Source organism: Triturus cristatus, chromosome 7 (genome assembly GCF_964204655.1).
Source record: "Triturus cristatus chromosome 7, aTriCri1.1, whole genome shotgun sequence".
Taxonomy (NCBI): domain Eukaryota; kingdom Metazoa; phylum Chordata; class Amphibia; order Caudata; family Salamandridae; genus Triturus; species Triturus cristatus.
Genome location: NC_140590.1, coordinates 1,114,918,323 through 1,114,940,747, shown reverse-complemented (window position 1 = coordinate 1,114,940,747; position 22,425 = coordinate 1,114,918,323). Strand labels below are relative to the sequence as shown.

Sequence of the window (22,425 nt, the reverse complement as noted above, 5' to 3'; positions counted from 1 at the left end):
ACTGAGCTGGAATTCCGGCCTGGACCAACCTCTTAGTGCCAGTAAAATGTTCCTCAGAATAATATCATCACATTTTTGATTTCATATATGAATTAACATCCTCCATGTTACCATATCAAAATCCCAGTCAGACCGCTATTGATTATTCTATTATGATAGTTCTCTTTTACAGTGAAGCGACCAAAAAACAAATAACAACATCTTGTGTCCTGAACTTATCCCTTGTACAGAATGTTCAAGGTGTCTTGATAAACTGCAGATGAAATGATGTTGTAAGCAAACTGAGTTGAAAGAATATTATCCCATATGTGTGCACAAGTGAATGTGTGTCAAATGTCACTGTGCTAAGGGAGAGAAGTTAACTCAAGAATATGTGCATGTAAAATGGGGATTTCTTAATGGGGCCTAATACCTCCACATGACACCGGATGACATTATGTCAGAAGGGTCAATTCAATATTCATGTAGTGGGTTAGTTCTAAGGTGTTTGGGGTTATATACCAATTTATAATTTGGGTTGTGATTTGTTGAAAATATAAATCTTTGCTCACACTATAATGATTTTCAAGTTGTAATACTTTCTTATGAAGAAAGTGGCTATATAAGCCCTCGTATTTGGGGGTGAGTGAGAAGATGTTCCTGACCTCTAGGGATGCTTCCTATTTCTACCTGATTTTGCTGCACATTTGATACTTAGGGCATTTATTTAATTATTGGCAGTATATGTATTCCGTTGTTAGACCTGGCACCTTGGCGTGAGTCTCCCTTCCACTTTTTTATTGCTCTGCCTCATGTGTTTTGCTGGTGTTAGCTGCTCAGAGCACTGTGCCACTGCCAACCAGTGCCACAGTGCAAGTGCTCCCTATATAAAATGTATATGTTGGTTGGATTCCATGATTGGCTTATTTGGTTTACTGTCAGACCCCAGTAAAGTGCACCAGGAGTGCCCAGGGTTTGTAAATCCAAATGCTGCTAGTGGGCTTGCAGCACTGGTTGTGCCACCCACAGAAGCCGCCTTGTAAAATGTGTCTAAGATCTGCCATTGCAGAACCTGCGTGCAGTCTGGTACTGTCATGCTGACTGGGCAAGTGCACCCACTTGCCAGTCCCTAAACCTTCCCTTTGCTTCATGTGAGTCACCCCTATGGTAGGCCCAAGGGCAGGGTGCATTGTAAGCATAAGGTAGGACAAGCCCTTATGTGTGTGGCATGTCCTAATAGTGAATTACAGCCATTTTCGTTTTTCACTCTTGCAAGGCTACCTGTTCTCCATAGGCCAGAATGAGCTGTTAGAATTGTTACATTCTATGATCCTAACAGACCCAGTGAACATGGTAGAAATTCGAGTTTAGTATGCCTGAACTCAGAATAATAAAATACATCTTTTAGTAAAGTTTATTTTAATATTCTGTGTTTGCAAATACCACTTTTAGAAAGCTGGTATTTGCTTGCCTAACCATTTCAGCTCGCCTCTGCTATGATGTGTATCTGCCTGTCTGGTTTCTGTGAGTGACAGGGCTGAGGAATTCCAGAGGGGCAGGGCTAGGTAGCCTGTTGGTGAATTGAGAGATTGACATCCTGATTGGTGGGAGGCGTGCACCTGGACTCTGAATAGGACTGTGCTCTGCCACCACAATGCTGGCTCCACCTCCTGTGGAGCGGCTAATGTCTCTGCCTTGCACCTTGAATAGAAAGTCAGAGACATGTCAAGAAAGTGCTCAGGAACTGGTTCTGGCTGGGCAAAGGCCCCTCTACCCCAGAGGAACAAATTAATTAGGGGTATAAGTATTGGGATCCTGCTCCCAAGAAATTAGATCCTGCTTGACAAGAAGAACCTCTGCCTGAGGAGAAGGAACTGGGAAAGCTGTAAGGAGGAGTACTGTCCCTGGGGGATTGGCCTGCAGTGGTTGCCTTGCTGCTGAAGGAGAGGAGAAAGACTACAAAAGACTTTATTTCTACTTGTGCTTAAAAGATCTCCAAGGGCCTGAGTAGAGCTGGCCTCCTGTTAAGAAGTCCCAGGAACAAAAGGACTTCACCCCCAGCTTCCCCTGAACTCTGCTGTTTGAGTTCTGCCCCTCCTAGAGTGCTGGAACCAGTTGTGGGGCCTCTGGGAGCTGTGCCTGCTGTTGGGAAGCTGGCTAAGAAGAAAGAACTCAAAGATCTCCACTTTTTAACGCACAGCCGGCTTAGCGATAAAATTTCAGTCACACCGCTCGTTAGCGTGCAGAATTTTATCGCTGAGGAAATCGTCGCAGAGCCTGCTGCCGCTGAGCCCGATCAGTGCTGGGAAATCATCGCCCCGCTTGTTAGCGGGCCAAATTTGATCGCTACCAGCCCAGATCCCGGCTCCGCCCGTTAGCGGGCAGAATTCGATAGCTGCGAACATCGTCACAGAGCCTGCTGCCGCTGAGTCAGATCAGCGCTGGAAAAATCATTGCCCCGCTCGTTAGTGGGCTGAATTTGATCGCTGCTGACATCGCCGCACATCCAGCCAAGATCCCCGCTCCGTCTGTTAGCGGGAAGAATTCGATCGCTGCGAACTTCATCGCTGAGCCTGCCGCTGCTGTGTGAAATCGTCGCAGACCAAGCCAAGATCATCGCACCGCTCGTTAGCGTGAGTAATTTTATCGCTGCGAAAATCGTCGCAGACCCAACCAAGATAGCCGCTGGTGAAATTGTCGCCCCGCTCGTTAGCGGGCCAAATTTTGTCCCATTGCGCCTTAGCGAGTACATTTCTACCGGATAAGCTACACCTTGATTTTCAATGCTGAAGCGCAGCTAAGAACTTTTATCGCATCACCAGGTACTGTGGTTTAAAACTGACGCTAAGGTGAATGATTGTATCGCTAACCTAAGAACTCTTTCGGAAAGCATATTCTTGAAATGTGTATGTCATTTTTGTCGTTATTTGGTCTTGTGCTAAGTCTTTATATAAAAGATCACTATTTTTTAAATAAATCTAGTGTGGTGTCCATTTGTGGTGCTGTCACTGAGTTACTGTATATGGTCACAAATGCTTAACCTATAACGCTCTGAGATAAGCCTTGTCTGCTCGCGCCAAGCTACCTAGAGGGTGAGCAGGGGTTCCGCGCATGGGACATCTATTAGGATGCCTGCACCGGGGAAGGCAGGGGAAGCCCTTCCTTTGCCTCCCACTGCGCCCCCTTCACGTCATCAATGACGTCAGCGCGCGAGGCGCGCTGATGTCATTGGAGGATTCCCTTAGTTTCCCAACGCACTGGAAGCCATTTGCAAGTAAGAGGTAAGTTTTGCCTCGTGGAGGGTGGGGGGTGTATTTTCAAAGGCATCGGAGGAAAGGAAAGGGTTTTCCTTTCCTCCCATGTCATTTGAAATGTTTTTAGCCCCTGCCTGTTGCGGGTACTTGGGCCTCCCACACAAGTGAGGCCCCATTTTGATCGGGAGACCTGGGGGAACGCTGGTTGATGGAAATTTGTGTGAGCCCAGTGATGCCACAACTTTCCCACACAGAAATGTGTGAAAAAAGGGATTTTTTCAGCTAAAATTGAGGTTTGCAGGGGATTCTGGGTAAGGAAATGTTGGGGGATCCACGCAAGCCATACCTCCCTGGAATCCGCCGGGTTTCTAGTTTTCAGAAATGTGTGGGTTTGGTAGGTTTCCCTAGATGGCCGCCGAGTACGGGGCTGAAAACCCAGGTGACCCCCCTTGCAAAACCAGGTGGTTTTGAGATAGGCAATTTTGATGTTGCCTCACTACGTTTTGGGCCCTTGCCTGTTGCGGGTACTTGGGCCTTCCACATAAGTGAGGCACCATTTTTATTGGGAGACCTGGGGGAACGCTGGGTGATGGGAAATTTGTGTGAGCCCAGTGATGCCACAACTTTCCCACACAGAAATGTGTGAAAAAAGTGATTTATTTCAGCTAAAATTGATCTTTGCAGGGGATTCTGGGTAAGGAAACGTTGGGGGATCAACGCAAGTCATACCTCCCTGGAAGCCGCCGGGTGTCTAGTTTTCAGAAATGTGTGGGTTTGGTAGGTTTACCTAGATGGCCGCCGAGTACGGGGCCGAAAACCCAGGTGACACCCCTTGCAAAACCTGGTGGTTTTGAGATAGGCATTTTTGATGTCGACTCACTACGTTTTGGGCCCTTGCCTGTTGCGGGTACTTGGGCCTCCCACACAAGTGAGGCACCATTTTTATCGGGAGACCTAGGGGAACGCTGGATGGTGGGAAATTTGTGTGAGCCCGGTGATAGCACACCTTTCCCACACAGAAATGTGTGACAAAAGTGATTTTTTTCAGCTAAAATTGAGGTTTGCAGGGGATTCTGGGTAAGGAAACGTTGGGGGATCCATGCAAGCCATACCTCCCTGGAAGCCGCCGTGTGTCTAGTTTTCAGAAATGTGTGGGTTTGGTAGCTTTCCCTAGGTGCTGGCAGAACTAGGGTTAAAAATCTACAGCTAGGCACTTTGCAAAAAAAAGGTCATTTTTCACTGCAAAATTGAGGTGTGACCACGATGCGTTTTGCGCCATTTCCTGTCGCGGGCACTAGGCCGACCCGTACAAGTGAGGTACCATTTTTCTCGTAGGACTTTGGGGAACGCGGGGTGCATGGAAATTTGTGGATCCACGCAGATTCCAGAACTTTCCATCACAGAAATGTGGGGAAAATGTGTTTTTTTTGACAATTTTTGAGGTTTGCAAGGGATTCTGGGTAACAGACCCTGGTGGGAGGCACTCAAGTCACCCCATCCTGGATTCCCCTGGGTGTCTAGTTTTCAAAAATTTATAGGTTTGCTATGGTTTCCCTAGGTGCCGGCAGAGCTAGCGTTCAAAAACTACAGCTAGGCACTTTGCCAAAAAAGGGTCATTTTTCACTGCAAAATTGAGGTGCGACCACGTTGCGTTTTGCGCCGTTTCCTGTCGCGGGCACTAGGCCAACCCACACAAGTGAGGTACCATTTTTCTCGTAGGACTTTGGGGAACGCGAGGTGGGTGGAAATTTGTGGATCCACGCAGATTCCAGAACTTTCCATCAAAGAAATATGGGGAAAATGTGTTTTTTTTACTTGTTTTAGGTTTGCAAGGGATTCTGGGTAACAGACCCTGGTGGGAGACACTCAAGTCATGCCATCCTAGAATCCCCTGGGTGTCTAGTTTTCGAAAATATATAGGTTTGCTAGGTTTCCCTCTGTGCCGGCAGAGCTGGGTTCAAAAACTACAGCTAGGCACTTTGCCAAAAAAGGGTCATTTTTCACTGCGAAATTGAGGTGTGACCATGTTGCATTTTGTGCCATTTCCTGCCACGGGCAGTAGGCCGACCCGCACAAGTGAGGTACCATTTTTCTTGTAAGACTTTGGGGAACATGGGGTGGGTGTAAATTTATGCATCCACGCAGATTCCAGAACTTTCCACCACAGAAATGTGGGGAAAATGTGTTTTTTTTGTCAATTTTTTAGGTTTGCAAGGGATTCTGGGTAACAGATCATGGTGGGAGGCAGTCAAGTCACCCCATCCTGGATTCCCCTGGGTATCTAGTCTTAAAAAATGTATAGGTTTGCTAGGCTTCCCAAGGTGCCGGCAGAGCTAGGGTTAAAAAACTACAGCTAGACTCTTCGCAAAAAATGTGTAAATTTTCATTGTGAAAATGTGGTGTGTTCACGTTAGGTTTTATGTTAAAATCTTTTATTGGCATTTCAAAATATACAGTAGCAAAAATCGCAACCAAAGGAAAGAATAGCACCCTGTTCAGTCTCAGGGTGATGCTTAAGTCTCTCAGTTCTGTATTGCACATTGGGACAGGCGTACAACCAATGTGGGAATGCCATAGAGTTCTCCAATAGGGTGCTATGAAATAAAAATAAAATAGTGAGACCCCCCCCACCCGCTCCCCCCCTTCCCTCCCTCAGATTCGCGTCTGTCAAACCCAATCTCTCGTAATTCCAGCAGCGCCCTGACGTCAGTCTTCTTTCTGTGTCTCAGATAGCCTCAGTAAGCGGAGGTAGCGGGGACATGTAACTTCCCTAAACTCGGTGGCCAACAGTGACAGGAAGGGCTTCCACAATTCTCCGTACTTGGATCCCTCCCCGGACAGCGTCAATGTGAGTTTCTCCATGCCCAGGACATGCCACAAGCGATATAACCAGCCCGTGAAAGTCGGCGAGGTGTGGGAGCACCAATGAGTAAGTATATTCTGCGTCGCTGAACCCAGCGCTATGGCCATTAGCCTACCTCTGCGTGACTTAAGTGGGTATGTCAGAGGGTTTCGGGAGACCTAGCAATACATATGCCGGAAATCGCGGGATCGCAGTGTCAAGATGTTTGTCTATTTCATCAAGCATCTGGGTCCATTACGCCCGAACTCCCTCGCAATCCCAAAGTAAATGAGTCAGGGTGCCTATCTGCCCACAACCCCTCCAGCATTACGCCTCCCTCTTCTTATCCATCGTGTGTAGGCGTTCTGGAGTGTAATACCAATAGGTCGCCACTTTTGTAAGGGTGTCTGTGAGTCCCATATGGTACGCGGAATGCCGGGCCCTGTAGTATATACCCTCCCACTCCTCATGAGACAAAGATCTACCTAGCTCCCTCTCCCAGCACATTCGTCCTGCATTGTATGTGTGTGTGAAGCACCTTTGGAGTGTTCTGTAGAGGTCAGTGATCAATTGCTTGTCGGAAGTGCGCGTTATTAACCACCGCTCGTACGGAGAAAGTCGCCTGTCCGCCCCCGGTCGGACCCTTCCGTCCAGTGCCCAGTGTCGGACCTGAAGATAGCGAATGCGTTCCACCTCCGGCAGTCCATAGTCCTGCCTGAATTGCTGGAACGGACGTACCCCCTCAGCGTCATACATATGATATAAGAAGCGGCAACCTGCCGGCTTCCATCTATGAAAGGCCGCCGAATCCATACCAGGGGAAAAATCTGGATTGTCCAACATAGGGGTAAGCGGGGAAGGGAAGGTGGTAAGCTTGTGAGCCCCGTTAGTGCGATCCCAGATCTCTAGAGGGACGCGAGCAATATGGGAGGCATAGAGGTTGGGGGGCTTGTGCTGTCTCCGCAAGAAGGGAATTTCCTGCAAAGGTCTAGCAGCTACCGCCTGATCCTGAAACAACCAATGCTTTTCCGACTCCCAGGGACTCCACTCCACTAGGTAGCGTAGTTGCGTGGCTTGAAAATAAAGTTGGAGATCCGGGATCCCAAGCCCAATGTAAAACATCATGTAAGCGGGAGCAACAAGCAAGTCTGTCCACTCACGGAACTCCGATTAGCACTGCAGAGTTTTTTTCCCACTTCGCCGTTCTCCGTGCAGCACGACTATACAAACTCTGCACAGTACTACTCCAGACAGACTTACTTGACCCCCTTTCTGGGCAGCCATAGACCTGGTGGTCACAGGACCCACTCAGGCAACACCAACATTTCCAAGGGTGACCTGAGCTCCATTTCCTTCCAGGCAGCATGCTTCAGATTATTCCCAAACAGACAGTCAACAGGCAGTCCAGGGCTCACAGCAACTTCCAAAAGATCAGAGACTCCCAAACCTAAATGGAATCAGAGGCCCAGGATAGTGGCTCTCCAAGTTGTCTGCTAGTACAATCTGTTAGTATGTATTCCATATCACCTGTTCTGAGTAGTCATACTGGCTACTGTTTCCCTCACAGTCTCCACCCTCTGCCCAATGATTGTTACCCGCTGCCTATACTTTGAAGTATTTGAAGGCATGATGGGGGACATGTTTAAAGGGCTACTCAACTGGGTGGCAAAACAAGTACTACAGGCCCATGATTAGCATTTTTTACAGGCTCGTATTATATGGCATACCACTCTACAAATTAAATGTGCTCATCAGGTGTGAACCAATTTAACCATGTAGGCGGGAGTGCCCTCAAGCACTTTAACACTGATTAGAAGTGGTAAAGTGTGCAGAATCCTAAGGACAACAAAAATAAATTCCATCAAAAAGGGAAACTGAGCAGTGTTTGTGGAGAACGTTAAGCAGCAGGTTGCTGCTGCGTTCGTGGTCGGGATTCAGAATTAGCTCTTGAAATATACTGTTATTAAGTGTGGCTGTCCAGAGCTTTATTCTAACAAACAGGATTATGGGCTGGCCAATCTCCCCTCCAGAACCCTCGGGCAAATACGACATGTGAGGCTGTATCAGGCAAAGTCGATGTAGATCGGTGGCTGAGGGCTGCTCATGAATTGAGGAAGGCACATAGAGTGACTGCAAGGATCTCACTTTAGGAAAGGGCAGCAGTGGCAAAAGAAGCACACACATATTGGCTGTTCAGCAACCAGGTGTTGCATTGGGGTTGAGATTGGGCAGAGAACGTGTCGGGTACAGACACACAGGAAAACAAAAGGGGCCTAGCGCCAGAAGAGCTGTGCAATGTATACCACGTGAAGTCCCAGAGAAAGGTAGGCTGAATGAGGGGTAAATTGATGGATAGACAGAGACATGCAGGCAGGATAAAAGAGACTGATAAGTTTTGAAGAGCACAGTAAGGGACCTTCACAAAGATTGGCAGAGAGCGTCTGCAGGGAAAGGCTGAATCATTCCACGCCCAGAGGCTGTAGACCAAAGACTTATGGCACATATCAATGTGCACACTTTACGCCCCTTTTTGAGATGGAAGCATCTTTTCTCCCCCCGCACAGTGTATTAATCACCAAGAAGGATCGCAAAACTGAGGGGGACAGATTTGGCATCCTGCTTGAAATGTGGAATAATAGAAACTGATAACATCCATATGTTCATGGTCTGCCCTCTAATCATACCATACTGGGATGATGTAGGTAAGATCTTGAGTGACATACTTTGAGTAAATGTCGAGGTAAGTCTTGAGATTATTTCTGGGGATGTCACAAGTACATGAAACTGTGTGAAGAGAGCCGTAGCAGAATGGTTGAATTCTGTTATGTACACTTTTAAAATGGTCACAAACACTAATGGAAAGTGGTTTATTAGTGGTGATAAGTAGAGACCTACCTCTGTAATAAGGCCACAAACACAATAAATGGATCAGTCAAGGTCTCAATAAATTATTCCCTTACTCAACCCCTGGTAGCTGATAACAGGCAGCAGGCTTAACTTTCGAGTCGGGTGTGTAAAGCATTTAAAAACACCAATACATTAAATAATTCAGACACAATACACAATAAAACCAACACCAATTTATTAAAAAAGTTTATATTTTTGTGAACAAATGGACACCATAATGAAATAAATCAAATATAGGAAACTGGACAATAAACTTTTTCTAGTGCTGAACCAAAGCGGAAACGTGGTACATCTGGTCGCTCTTGATGGGGACAAAGTAAAAGCTTGAGACAGACAGCAATTTAGCCCTAGAGGGACACACTAAGTGGGAGACTGTGGTCAAAATTTAACCTTCACACTTAGAAACTTTATTGGAGCCTTTTCTCTTGACGTTGAGCGAGGCTTCTCTTCGGGCCAATTAGTGTGGACATCTTCAGATTGGCTCAGCACACGCCCTCGGTTGACTCCTGGAAGTCTTGAGCTCTGTAGCATTCAGCGGTACGAACCTGTAAAGCAGGTTGGGTTGCAGTTAGATGTAGTCTGCTTGACTCTCGAAGTTGGGTCACTCACCTTAGAGAGCTTTTTAACAAAAGTTACTCCACACTTCTGGAACTTCTTCCTGAAGTTCCTCTTGTGGGTTCAATGTGTCCAAAACACCAATTGAAGGGTTCAGTAGCTCTGAGATGGTCCTTGGGTTGTTGGGACTATAATAACTGCAATGCACCTGGCCAATGCATTAAAAGTCCACAGGAGGTACTCCGGGATGGGGACTTCTTGGTGGAAATTATGCAGGTGGGCTTGGTTAACCTGTAACTTTTAGGAAGTCCACTCCTTAATACTTGTGAAGCAAGGCAAAGTCCTTACGGCTGTACTACCAGATTGTGCAGCAGGTGCAGTCCTTCAAAGTGCAATCCTTAGAGCACAGATCAGGGTTCCAGCAGGGCAGTCCTTCTTCTCCTTGTTGTTTCAGGTAGTAGATCTGATTTGCTTGGCAACTCTTCCATACTCCCTTATGTATTCAGTGTTCATGGGCATCAACAGGGTTAGCCCGGACTAATAGGGGGCCGGGCGTCATCCTCAGGTATGACCACTTTATCCAAAGTGTGGCATATTCCTGTCCCAGAAAGCACTATCCTTCTAAAATTTAAAATGGGGAAAGTTTCTTCTGGAGGGTTAGATCTGGGTTGCCAACCCTCTGGTGTGGCTAAGTTTCTCTAACACTCCCCTTCCAGCACCCTCAGTAATCGAAGTACAAGGACTCCTGTGTGGCTGGGAATGCAGGATGTGGGGGTACACCTCTGCTGTCCTAAAGTGTCAATCTCCCTTTGAAGACCTATCGGGCTACTCTACCCCATCCTGTGTTTTACTGCAGCAGCTACCATTCTCCACTTGCATGACATCCTTTGTCGATATAGCAGGCTAGTTCCCACCTTATTAAGACAGCTTGGCTCAGCCTGGCAGAGGGTGACAAATCAGGAAAGGGTAGCTGGAAGGCTAGATTTTGGCTCACTGAAAGAAAGTTAATAACTTCTATTCTGTAATAGTTATAACAAATCTTACAATGGAATCTTGATGATTTATTCTATTATTTAAGTCTTTGAGATGCATTTCCAGCTCACTCCTGTCAAACTTTATAGTTACATGACATATTCCCATCTTAGATTATGGAGCTAGTTTTCTACAATGGGAAAACACAAAATTGGCAGTTTTCCCTTGCCAGGGCTTATGCAACATCTTTATAATGTCCCTGCTTATAGTTACAAGTCACTCTACTCATGGGGCACCTAGCAGAGACTGTGGAAGCACCTTTAAACGCAAAGTCAAATTTGCATCTACATTTAATGCAAAAGCAGACTGAAAAGCAGTGCTGCCTTTAAAAATGACAGAAGGCAACACAGTGTATTAAGTCTACTGGGCCTCTATACCTATATGACCTATTAGATACTAGGAACTTACAGCTAGGCTGCAAGTGCCAATTGTAATTAAACCCAAATGCCATATACCTTATAATCAGAGCACTGGCCCTTGGCCTTGTAAGCCGAGCCCAAGGCACAGTCAGAGTCTGTTACCACCCGTATCAAGGAAAAAATGGGGGTGATCAAGGCAAAAGGAGGACTTTCCTACAAACACCACTTGTGTAACAAGATCAAGTATATGGGGCACTGCTGATCACATGGAAAGGGGGCAAATATTAGGGGATCAAATAAGGAGGAACAAGGATGTAGCAAAGAGCGACAACTTCCTTCATTATTGTCCTATAGTGACATTCGATATGGATCTTGGATTCATGGCGTGGCAAGAACTAGGTCCATAAGAGTCATAATATTCTTCCTCAGCTCGGTAGCATCAGGACTCCCCAAAAAGACAAAAAGGCCATAAGAGAAAGTGGGAGGCCTAACAAAAACAACTGTTGGAAACAGGCAAAATGTTTGGGGGATGACCACCTTAAGGCTGACAGGTTTAACAGCACAATATTAGTTCTGCATGTAGGTGCTACTGCAATTATTTGTATCAACTTTTATTCTCCTTAAAGCTTCCTAACTGGATAATAATAATTTTGAGGTGCTATACAGATATTGTTCTTGTTTTGTAACAGACAAAATTAAAATGTAATTCTCCTTAGTGTAAATTTGTCCTTTTTTTACTGCTCTGCTCTTGCACATCCTTGTTTTCTTGATGGCTACCAGCCTGGATGGTAGCATTTTACAAGCTTTCTATGTTGATGAAACTGAAATATTGGATGAGAATTATGTAATTTTTAAAACTGAAAAGTGACACAAAGATATTTTGTGTACTGTAAAATTGACTCCTGGCACCCAAGTGGGATTTGCATCACAGAAGGACAAGTTGTATTACGGTACATTGCACTATGACTCACAGCTTTGCATCATAGTACACTGCATAGTAAATATGGCACTGCCCTTGTCATGAAAAGTTTTGTAAAGTAGCACAATGTTTTCTGATGCAACACAGCACTCCATCACTTTTGGTAAAGCTGTACCATCATCGTTGTCATTACATGTATTTGATTATGTGTTTTGTTATGTGTTTTACATGTACTCTTTAGATGATTTGTGGGTGAGAAATGTGGCAAATATATTGTCTGTAGTAAAGTCATGCATGATGTCAAACAAACTAGCTCCTTGTAAAAATGTTGGAAAAGTCATAACATTTCAAGTTATTGATTTTCACTTCTCATTTTTTCTAAGGCCGTATTGTTCTACCAATAGTTGTGTCATTGGTAAGGCATTGGTGGAAATGTTGGACTGTTTCAATGTTCATTTTCAAAGAGAGATGCATTGCAAGGTGCATGCCCACAGGTAGAATGATGATACATTCTCCTGTGTTTGCAGTAGGCTTCATATAAGTCACAGAGTGATTCCTATGTACATGGACACCAACAAAGGGTGTGAAAATGTGGAGTGTTTAAAAAAACAATGAACTCAGACTTGATATTCTCAGCTCTACACTATCAATGGAACATTTGAATATGTTCTGTATTCATCTTAAAAATGAGAGCTGCCAAAATTATTATGAGGACTCTCCTTTGGGTTCCTATGCTATTTGGAGTGTCAATTGACCAAAATAGAAACATTCAAAAGTATTTCATCTATTACTATTTTTCTACCTGAGTTTTCTAATGTTGTGCCTTCTTTGCAAGTTCTGTATTTGCATGAATGTCTGTACACACTGATGACACATCCTTTTTTCTTGTTGATGTATGTGATGTCTAGTACATTTAAATTTGTTTTAAGACCGCAATCATTTGCTGTGCGTTTAGTAGTACATATTAGTTTGAGAATTACACTTTGTGGTACCGAAATCTGTATTGTTTGTCTTCACAGATTGATTATAAATGGTATTAACTGAGACGCCACTTCTATATGGATTGTAAAAAAATCAATTTTAGGTAAATTTAATCTAAGAGGGAGGTACACATGCACATTATTAGCATAAACATATTCATGTAGTATTGGTAACTTTGACTTTGGATGAGAAACTTCAGATTTTTCAACAGTTGCTTAGAGCACCTTTGCCGACAACTTGTCCATGAGTGAATGGCTTATGTATTATCATCGGATGTATAAAATAGGGAGAATTCTTTGGAGTAGTACAGCTGGATATACATTTGTTTTGGCTTTCTTGGTGGTAGGTTTATTGTTTGTTCCCTCAGTTGCGGAGGATGAATAAACCATCTTAAGGACCACTGGAGTGCCTGAGTGGGAATAGGGAGTTTGGTGTTGGCTGTGAATTCATAAGTAGCAGTTTCATGGTGTGGCAAGTTAGAGAAGTTTTAGTGTCCCAATTGGCAGCAGATAGTGTTTGTCCACAGAACGTGGATGTTAATTCTGATACTGAAGCAGTCAGAGTTTTGATGGCATCTTGCACTAACCCAGAATGTGGAGTTTTCATGTACAGGTGAAGCTGGAGAAAATCCTCTGGGCTCTCTGCATATCATTCTGGGATCTCAGCAGATTGTTCTGGGCTCTTGGGAGGCCAGTAATCTTGGACAACTAATCCTCTTGCCGCATAGCTGCCCCATCATGTTGTCTGCTATGTAGACCACATTGGTATTAAAACCCAGCAGGTCATGTACCATCACTTCCCAACTGTGTGACTATGACTGGTTGGTCCCAGGTATTGCGTGTCCTGGCTATAGAGGAGATATTGAGTCTGTGGTTGTTGTATGAGCCAGGAAAAAGTAGCCACATCAGTTGTGGAGTTGGTCCACAGAGAGCTTGTGTGCGTACTGATATTTGCAATGGAGGCACTACTCTGATATATGTCCATGATCCACTGTCCTCAGAGAGAGGGAGAGAGCTAGGCATGTGCCAGCCAAACCTCATGGATTTTGCTGGTCACCGATGTCTTACTTCTTGGTAGGAGTGCTGCTGCTCCCAATGAATGCTTGGGATATTGTTTCTACAGACATAGTGGACCATTTTGTAGAATGAGATGGCTGGGATCTTTCAGTGTCACCTGAAAATAGAGGAAACAAATAGATAATTTTGAAATGTATGCTGTGGTAGTTTTTAATTTATAAGTTTCTGTGGTATGCTGTTAGACATTGTTTTTTATTGATGTTTGTAGGGTCAGAAACTTCAATAATTATTTAGGCAGGCCACAGATGGAATGGAGGGGTCTTAATTTGAAAACTTTGTAAAGTGAGACAAGTAAGATATCTTAAGAGAACTACTGTTGCAGAGGAGCTATTGAGGCGAAATATTCACTCTTTCACTATCCCTTTACTGTTTGCAGAAGGCCAAATAGCCTGCCTGGTATGGTGGTTCTAAATGTAACTGTTGGCTTTGATTTCTTGCTCAATGTTCCAACAACTTTGGAATTGGCATTTTTTGAGTCACTTATCTAGAGTATGAAGGTAATTCTTTTGATGGGTTTATTTCTGATAATGTGTTTTTTCTTCTATCACATGTACCATTTGAGGAGATTCATGCAAAGGGTATTGCCAGGAAACATAAGATTAATTTGTACTTGAAGAGAATGATAGTAGCACTGTGACTGTGGCGTATTGTGCTCCTAGCCTTTGGTGAGGTAAGTGTGTATTTTGTTATGTTAAGTTGGTGGGGGCTTATCCTTTAGGTAACTTCCATGTATGAGCTTGTCAAGCCAATGTCTTAGTCGAATACATTCTGACATGTCCTACATTTGTATTTCTTGTAGGCAGCTTATCTGTTCTTTGTATTAAAATGTTATATCCCTCATACATTGTTGTTTTAACCATTGTCAGATCCTATTTGGGGGTCCAGAGAGCAGGCCTTTGTTACTGAACTTCGGCTGTGTGGGCTATGATTGTTTACCTCCTCTGCCTCCTCTGTTCCGGGGTCCATCCTACTCCAAGCAGGGCCAAGTACAACCCCACCAGAACCTGACTGACAGCAGTAACAATGGTGAGCAGTCAGAGAATTTTCAAGAAGTTGTAGGGATATTTTAGACTCAGATTTCAACACACATCCATAAGTCCACTAAAATGTATTATCATGTTATTGCTTGTCATCCAGTAAAGAGACAAACTTTATGACAGTGTAAAATGCATCCATACACAAACGTCATAAAGTAGCAGCTATGCAATATGCAGGTGTAAGGCTAACGACATCTAGGTTCAAGCTACCTGCCACTCAACATATCCTTTTTTGTAATATAGGGTATAGTTGGCAAGATGCACAGTAGTGTTGTTTTAGCACTATCCTTCAATTATTAAATAGTCTGTATCTGTATTTTTTACATACTGTCATTCATTCGCTGGGTAGCAGTAGACCACTGTGGACCTTATAATTACAGTTCTCTGCTCACCAGTGTCATGCAGTCTTCAGTGGAGTCACAAAGCTGTATCACTGTGGCCGGCATATGCAAGCCACTTGGCAGTGGCCTGGAGGGACTTATATCTACTTCCCATTATTCCCACCACAAAATAAATGGATTAATAGATGTGCAGTTTCACTGGAATGCTCCAGACAACTTGTAGTTTCCCTCCCCCTACTGAGTCATTGTTATAGATGAGTAGCATGTGTAACCCAGTAGTTTGTTATTGGCTATATTTAATGTGGCACAGTAGTACATCCTTTGGGTTAGTATGGGCTATTTGAAATCTGATAGCACATCTGTAATTACTTACAAATGAGAGTTGTGTTGAGGAGACTTGTGTCACAGAGTGTGGAAATGGTAGATTGCGATAACGTCGGGAATGGTGTGAGTTGTGACACATATCAGGTTGCATATGTGTGTGAATAAGTTGTCATTTGTAGAGATGGCTGTGTTAATGAATGGGATCCCAGAGTATGAGAGTATGATAGAGAGACAGGGCCTTGTTTGTGTGGTGAACACCACATTTGCCCTATTTAGAATGAATGCATTTTCTAAACACATTAGAAATTGTGAATGGAACATCTTTTGCCTTTGGGACCATAATCCAAATCCATAAAGCTCTAAATAAGGGTATTTTGATTGCACTTACCACTGTCCACTCCTCCCGGAATTACTTTAATGTCTTCAGTAGGGAGTATGGACAACACCTTCTCCTCACAGAGCATGAGCTTGAGGGGACAGTGAGACCCAACTCCAGTTGTTAGGTCATCTAGCTAGGGAATAGGCTCTCACCTGCTCCTCCTTTTACTGCTTGTAGATGTTCTTTTGTGAGCATCTGGCACTGGACACAGCATTCACCTAGCAAACAATTATGGCCCACATTTATCTTCTCTGGCTTCTGGCTGTTGTCTGCACCAGTGCTCCAAACAACTGGGGATAGACCCTAATTATCTCAATTACCATTATAGTTAGCATTTTCTGTGAATATGGTTCGCCTTCTGCCAGATATATTGTAGGCAGGCTCCTAACATGACCTTCCAAAACTTCTGAGATTTGTGATTGGTAAATGGTTTGGGTTAATTCATCAGCCACTTGTGCAGTGCGAGCTGAAGGTGTTATTAATGAGCTGATTTAGAACTGGTGCATGTTGGAGGATAGACCTCTCAAAATTGACAAGCACATCAGCCATCATAAACCCAGTGCACAATTGCTGCCCCTCCAATCGGCTCCGTCAGACAACTCTAAAAATTGCCAGAATAGCAATGTGCTAGCTTTTTAGGTCTCGCCTTGCTATCGCGTAAGCGATTGCAAAGCGAGACTATAGAATACGGGTTTCAAAAGTGCTCCCAAAAAGCGGATTGCATAGCTAGCACGCGCACAATCACACGCATCGTGCCGCCATGCAATCTGCCTTTTGGGAGCACTTCAAAGGGTCCGCTCCCCCGCCCCCAAGTGCGCGCGCCACGCTCCGCCGGGCTTGTCTTTTTTTTTTTATAAACTTAAAGTGCGAGGTGCGCGTGGGGCCAATGCTTGTTTTCACTCCGCTGCCAGTTCGGACCGCGCACCCTCTTTCATGAGCAATGACTCTTGTTAACTAAGCTGTAACCTACTTACCACGCATGCGCAGGAGGCGCGTCCTTTTCCTAGTGATGCGGCGGGGGGCCCAGCGTCGGTGCCGTGACTCCCCTGCCCTCGGCAACACGGGACAGAAAAGTGCAAAATGGTTAGTAAAGTGCCACCATCCTTCCGCCAGTGCAACCGGGAGGGTGTAGGGTAGCTTCGATGGGACCGTACCCTACCTATTCTGCGCGGGTGGTGTTGGATTAGGAGAGCAGAGAATCGGCGCTGTTTTCAACATGGCATTAATGGCTGCCGAGTCCAGAGCATTGTGCGCGAGCCAATGAGTTTGAGGGTGTTGTGACTCCATGAACGGTGCAGTTCCTGGCTTGAAAGGGCAGCCGAGCGGCTGCGAAGCCATGTTGGGAAATGGGTTTGTAGTAGGTGGTGCTGCAGGCCGGTAGTCAGTATGGAGTGTACGCTACGCCCAACACTACATTACTGCTGGACGGGACACTACTTCCAGAGCGCTGCTGCCGGGCCTCTGATTCTGCGCTCGGGGTGCAGCGGCACGTCTGTGGAGCTGCGATCCGTGCTGGCATCCGCTGGCCTGTCATGTCACCCTTTATTATACGTTAGCTCCATTCTCTGACACTACGTTTTCTGACCCTACTTCTGGAGACCTGTAATGTGACATGCTGTGTAGCCTTCTAGCGGGGTGTGGTTAGAATCTACGGTCTATAGAAAGGGTAAGACTTGCATTGTTTGGGTGTAGTTCATTGACCTTCTATTCTACCCCTGTGCGGTACCTCCCAAATAACTGAAGTTTGTCATCATCCCCAAGTCGTTGAAGTTCTGCTTGCTTTCCTAGGCAGCAGGAGGTAACCAGTACGGGACTGCTCCACTGTAAAAGTAAACTCGATATTTAAGCGCGAACTAATCACCCCTAAGGGTCTCAAGGCGTTGGGGCCACATACTCAGGTAGAAAAGTCTTGCAATTGGTTTGCTTTGTCAACTGTGTATTGGCGTGTTATTGGTCGTTGAGCACGCGTGGTCGAACAGTCCTTGACAGCGCAAGTGGAACTCGCCATTATCACATTTATGACACTTGATGTGATCAGCCCAAACACTAAGTGAAATTCCACAAATAGGAATACTAATTGGATACTAATTGCTTACACAGCTTCACATGGTTTATTTACTCTGTATTACAAGCGAATTATCGCAGGTACACTTCTAGACGTTTGCCACCCATTAGACGACCACTCACTGCAGTGCAGAGGACTACAACACGCTGGTTCAGCGGCTGCAATCCATATCTTCCCACAAGTGGCAAAGGCGATGTTAAACCATTGCAGTAAACTCATACGCAGAACATACGAAATGCTCAAGTGGTTAATACAGAACGAGTATATAAATCACGTAGTAGATGGAACAGGGAATTTGCATCACTGCAAAACATACACACGTGCAGCAGATACTCGCTAAACTGCACACCACCACCACGTCGCTGGACGTACAAGCTACTTAAAGAGTAGTCGTTTCACAGCGCTGATTGTATAGCCTTATAGTTCCAGGAGTACGAATGGTAAATAAACATCTCCCGGTGACCGTGCTTTGACTGCTTGGGCCTGGTTAACCACATCACAATAGGTCATTTAAATTCGATTTTGTGATTGCTCTTTTCTGGTGGCATCGAGTTCTTGCATTTTTTAACAGAAAAGTCGGTAGATTTATCTTGTTTAGCTGGTGTCTCTTCTCAGTGCGTTGTTTTTTTTTGTGTGTGCTCTTTACAGGCATAACTAGACTATTCACTAATCTTTGTCCGCTGAGCCTTGTTTAATGAGTTTTAAGTTATATTGATTGTCAGTCGCGTGAGGTAGGTGCGTGCAGTGAACAAATTGTAGGCTTGACATTAGCAAGAGTGGACAGCTGATGGTTTGTAGTATTCAATTAAAAAAACTTTATTTCGGTCAATATGACCTCAAAAGTACAGATACAATACACATTGATACATAAAAAGATACATCAAAGATCAATTACATATGGTTAAAAGCAAAAAGAAAAATAAGAAAATAAATGATGAACACTATTGGCACACGTGAAGTGAATGGATTCCATGCTCAGTTAAAAAATGCATACAATTCCTATAGATTCACGAAGGGAGGACAAAAAGGAGAGAGGCTCACAGAGGGTTATTCAAGACGAGGAACAAGGATTCACCTTTGGAAAGTGCATAATATAAATAAATTTACTTAAAAAGGATTTCTTAAAAAAAATGACCAATATTCTTCACTACAGATGATAGGTCCTAGCACTAAGAGCCCCCTACAATGCAGGCTACTTTTGCACATCATTTTTTAGGTCTCGCCTTGCTATCGCGTAAGCGATTGCGAAGCGAGACTATAGGGGCTTTTAAAAGTGCTCCCAAAAAGCGGATTGCATTGCTAGCACGTGCACAATCACGCGCTTAGTGCCGCCATGCACTCCGCTCTTTGGGAGCACTTCAAAGGGTCCACTCCCCCGCCCTCAAGCGCGCGCGTGCCACGCTCCGCCGGGCTTGTCCAATTAGCGCCCTTACCAAACAGACCGTGATGGCACTCCAGCGCCACCTCTTTTGTCGGCGTGTGGAGGGGGTGCGGGGTTACAATCACAAATGTCACACTTCGAAGCAGGCGACTCCAAGCGGTAATTCGCAAACAGGGGGAAACGAGATGGCGCACAGAACGCATCAATAGAAGCAAACTGCTCACACTGAGGAGCATAAGAGCGCGCAACCTCTGCAGCCCCTCCCCTTACTTTCATCACTGCAGACCCTTGCTCTCACCTCTGCAGTCCTCCCCTTGCTCTCACCACTGCAGACCCTCACCTTTCGCTCTCCTCTGCAGCCCCTCCCCTTACTCTCACCACTGCAGACCCTCACCTTGCTCTCTCCTCTGCAGCCCCTCCCCTTACTCTCACCACTGCAGACCCTCACCTTGCTCCCACTACTATAGCCCCTTCCCTTGCTCTCACCTCTGCAGCCCACAAGATACCAGTTGATAGTCTTTAAGCTGTGGCACAATGCTAAATCACGTGTGGTATCAAGCGAGAGAAGTGTCAATTGGTTTTCCAAAAGCAATGATGTCGTCATCACGCAACACGTAAATATGATGACGCCGCTAAATTTGTCAGCCTTGCGAGGCACCTTATTGAATCGATCCCCACGCGGACTTTGGTAAGAAATTCTTTTGATTTGGCTCCGTGGTGTTTTTTTTATAGAAATTGCTGAGTCGAACTGCACACTGTCATTAGTGTTTTGTTTATGTTGCCATGTTCGTCACAGAACGTAAAATGTGTATTGGGCCAGAATATACATTGCAGAACGGATCACACTGACTTGATGGAGCTACTTCACTTCTCAAACGTGTAATTGTTACTTTGCTTCCTTTTCTCGGAATAGAATCGCAAATCTAGATAGTGTAAACATTCTGTTAAATTGGTAGCAAAAAATGTATATGCAAAAGTTAAGACCCTGATAAAAAAACTTTGGAGGAGTTGTGTTCTGTACCAGTCGCAATATGAGCATTACATGCAATATGTAATAACAATTTAAAGAAGTAGTTTGTAATACTTCTTCAAACATGCTCGTTATGCCAAAGACGTAAACAGCAATTGTAAGCGTGCTATCCCACCTTAATGGCAATTCAACAACAGGTAATTGACGTGCTGGTGCATAACAGCATATTTAATGCGTCAATAAGTGAAACATACAAGTATAATCTGGTACAACTAAGGCTGACCTTGACATTATGGCTAACAAGCACATGCAGTAAAGAAAATAGGTAAGACAGCACGAGCGCACAACTACCCACCCATAACTGGCTATTCCTAAAACAAGTGTTTGCACACCACTGAACCAAGACAAAGGTGGAAGAGCTCACCACCCTGAATTCCACCCACAGAAAATAAACTCAGAAGGAACGACAGAGTACAATCTTACATTGCCTCTACCATTCCTTATTAAGTTGGGAATGTAAAGGGTTGTAATTGGTGAACACGTGTAGGTAGTGTCTTAATTTGTAGGAAAAAAAATGCCAGAGCCCCAAATGTGTACTTATAAGTAGGGCTCCCGGTTTTATGGTATTTATTTTTTTGCCATTTCCGTCTGTATTTATCCATATTTATTTTTCGGGCATTTTTTCTGTATTTATCCATATTTATTTTTGCCACAAGCAAAAGACGACGCTACAGCTAGTATTTTTCAACATTTATTTAAATTGGCAATGCACACATGCACTCAGTTGTTATTGGTCAACACTATACATTCATCTGAAAACTTTTCCATTTGAAAAATGTCCCAAATATACTTAAAAGTGCTATCACAAGCCATTTGTCTCAGAGCCTTGCAGTTTCTGTCATCGGCAGAGTGCCACATCCTCTCCCCCACTGAGCACCATACTGCCCCACTGAGAGAAACTCACACTGCCTTCAGCTGCAACCCAATTGTGCCTGACCAGCACTAAAGCTGTCCATGGCCATCACTATGAGGATTGATGTTTTGTGTGTGCAGAAGAGAAAAAGCATTTGCAATGCAATAGGTCTCGCATTTACGCTAGTTTAAGCTATTGGCATTGTAAATGACAATGCCTTTTATTTATGTTTTAAAAACCAAAACATAAATAAACGGCATTGTCATTTACAATGCCAATAGCTCAAACTCAAGTAAATGCGAGACCTATTGCATTGCAAATGCTTGTTTTTAAATGTCAAATGTGTGAATATTAGGTCAGTTGCTCACTGCGTCACTGGATTTAAGCTAGCCTGGCTGATGAGGGTTGTTACAAAAAATAGGAGGGACCCTGGGGTTAAGATACACCGGCAAGAAATCAGGGGAAAATAGCAACACTGAAATTAGTACCATCCTGCCTGGAAGCTACATTAATTGGCAAAAACACTCGCCTTCAAACTGTGCTCAAAAGGAGTCACACATGAGCCAAATGAAACTGCGCTCACTGACTGTGCAGATAATATGTATATTGATATACATTTCTAGAATATAAATTCTTGAAGATCACAATAATTCAACAAAGAAAATATGCATTCTTATTTTTATTATGAGTATCAAAACAGTCAGAACTAAATACTATATAATCATACCGAGGTAATTAATACAACATGAAAAATAGAGCAGTTCATGGAAAAACAACATCAAGACAGTAAAAACATCAATGTATCTGATCCCACACTTCCACACATAACACATTCATACCACAAACAAATTAGACATTCTAAAAACAGCAACAAAAAATAAGGAAATCTGGAAAGACCAAATCAGGGCACAACCTAGAACATGACTTCTACTTGTACAAAGATAGATATGTCTCAGTATCTTTGAGTTAAGTCAATTCAAGTCAAGAACATTTGTATCGCGCACATATCACTCACACGAGTCTCATGGCGCTTGCAGACAGCTCTGAATGAATGGACTAGATCTAATTTCCAAAAAGCCAGGTCTTCAACTTTTTGCGGAAACTGCTGTGT

General features: G+C 44.3%; 1 long non-coding RNA gene across 1 annotated transcript in view; it reads left to right on the top strand.

Annotated features, from left to right (window-relative positions):
• Nucleotides 1–16,984: 16,984 nt before the first annotated feature.
• LOC146811177 (uncharacterized) overlaps nucleotides 16,985–22,425 on the top strand; it is a 127,834-nt gene continuing 122,393 nt past the window's right edge. Inside the window, exon 1 of the long non-coding RNA XR_014965787.1 lies at nucleotides 16,985–17,068. This is a non-coding gene — a long non-coding RNA (uncharacterized LOC146811177). The remainder of the gene's footprint in view (nucleotides 17,069–22,425) is intronic.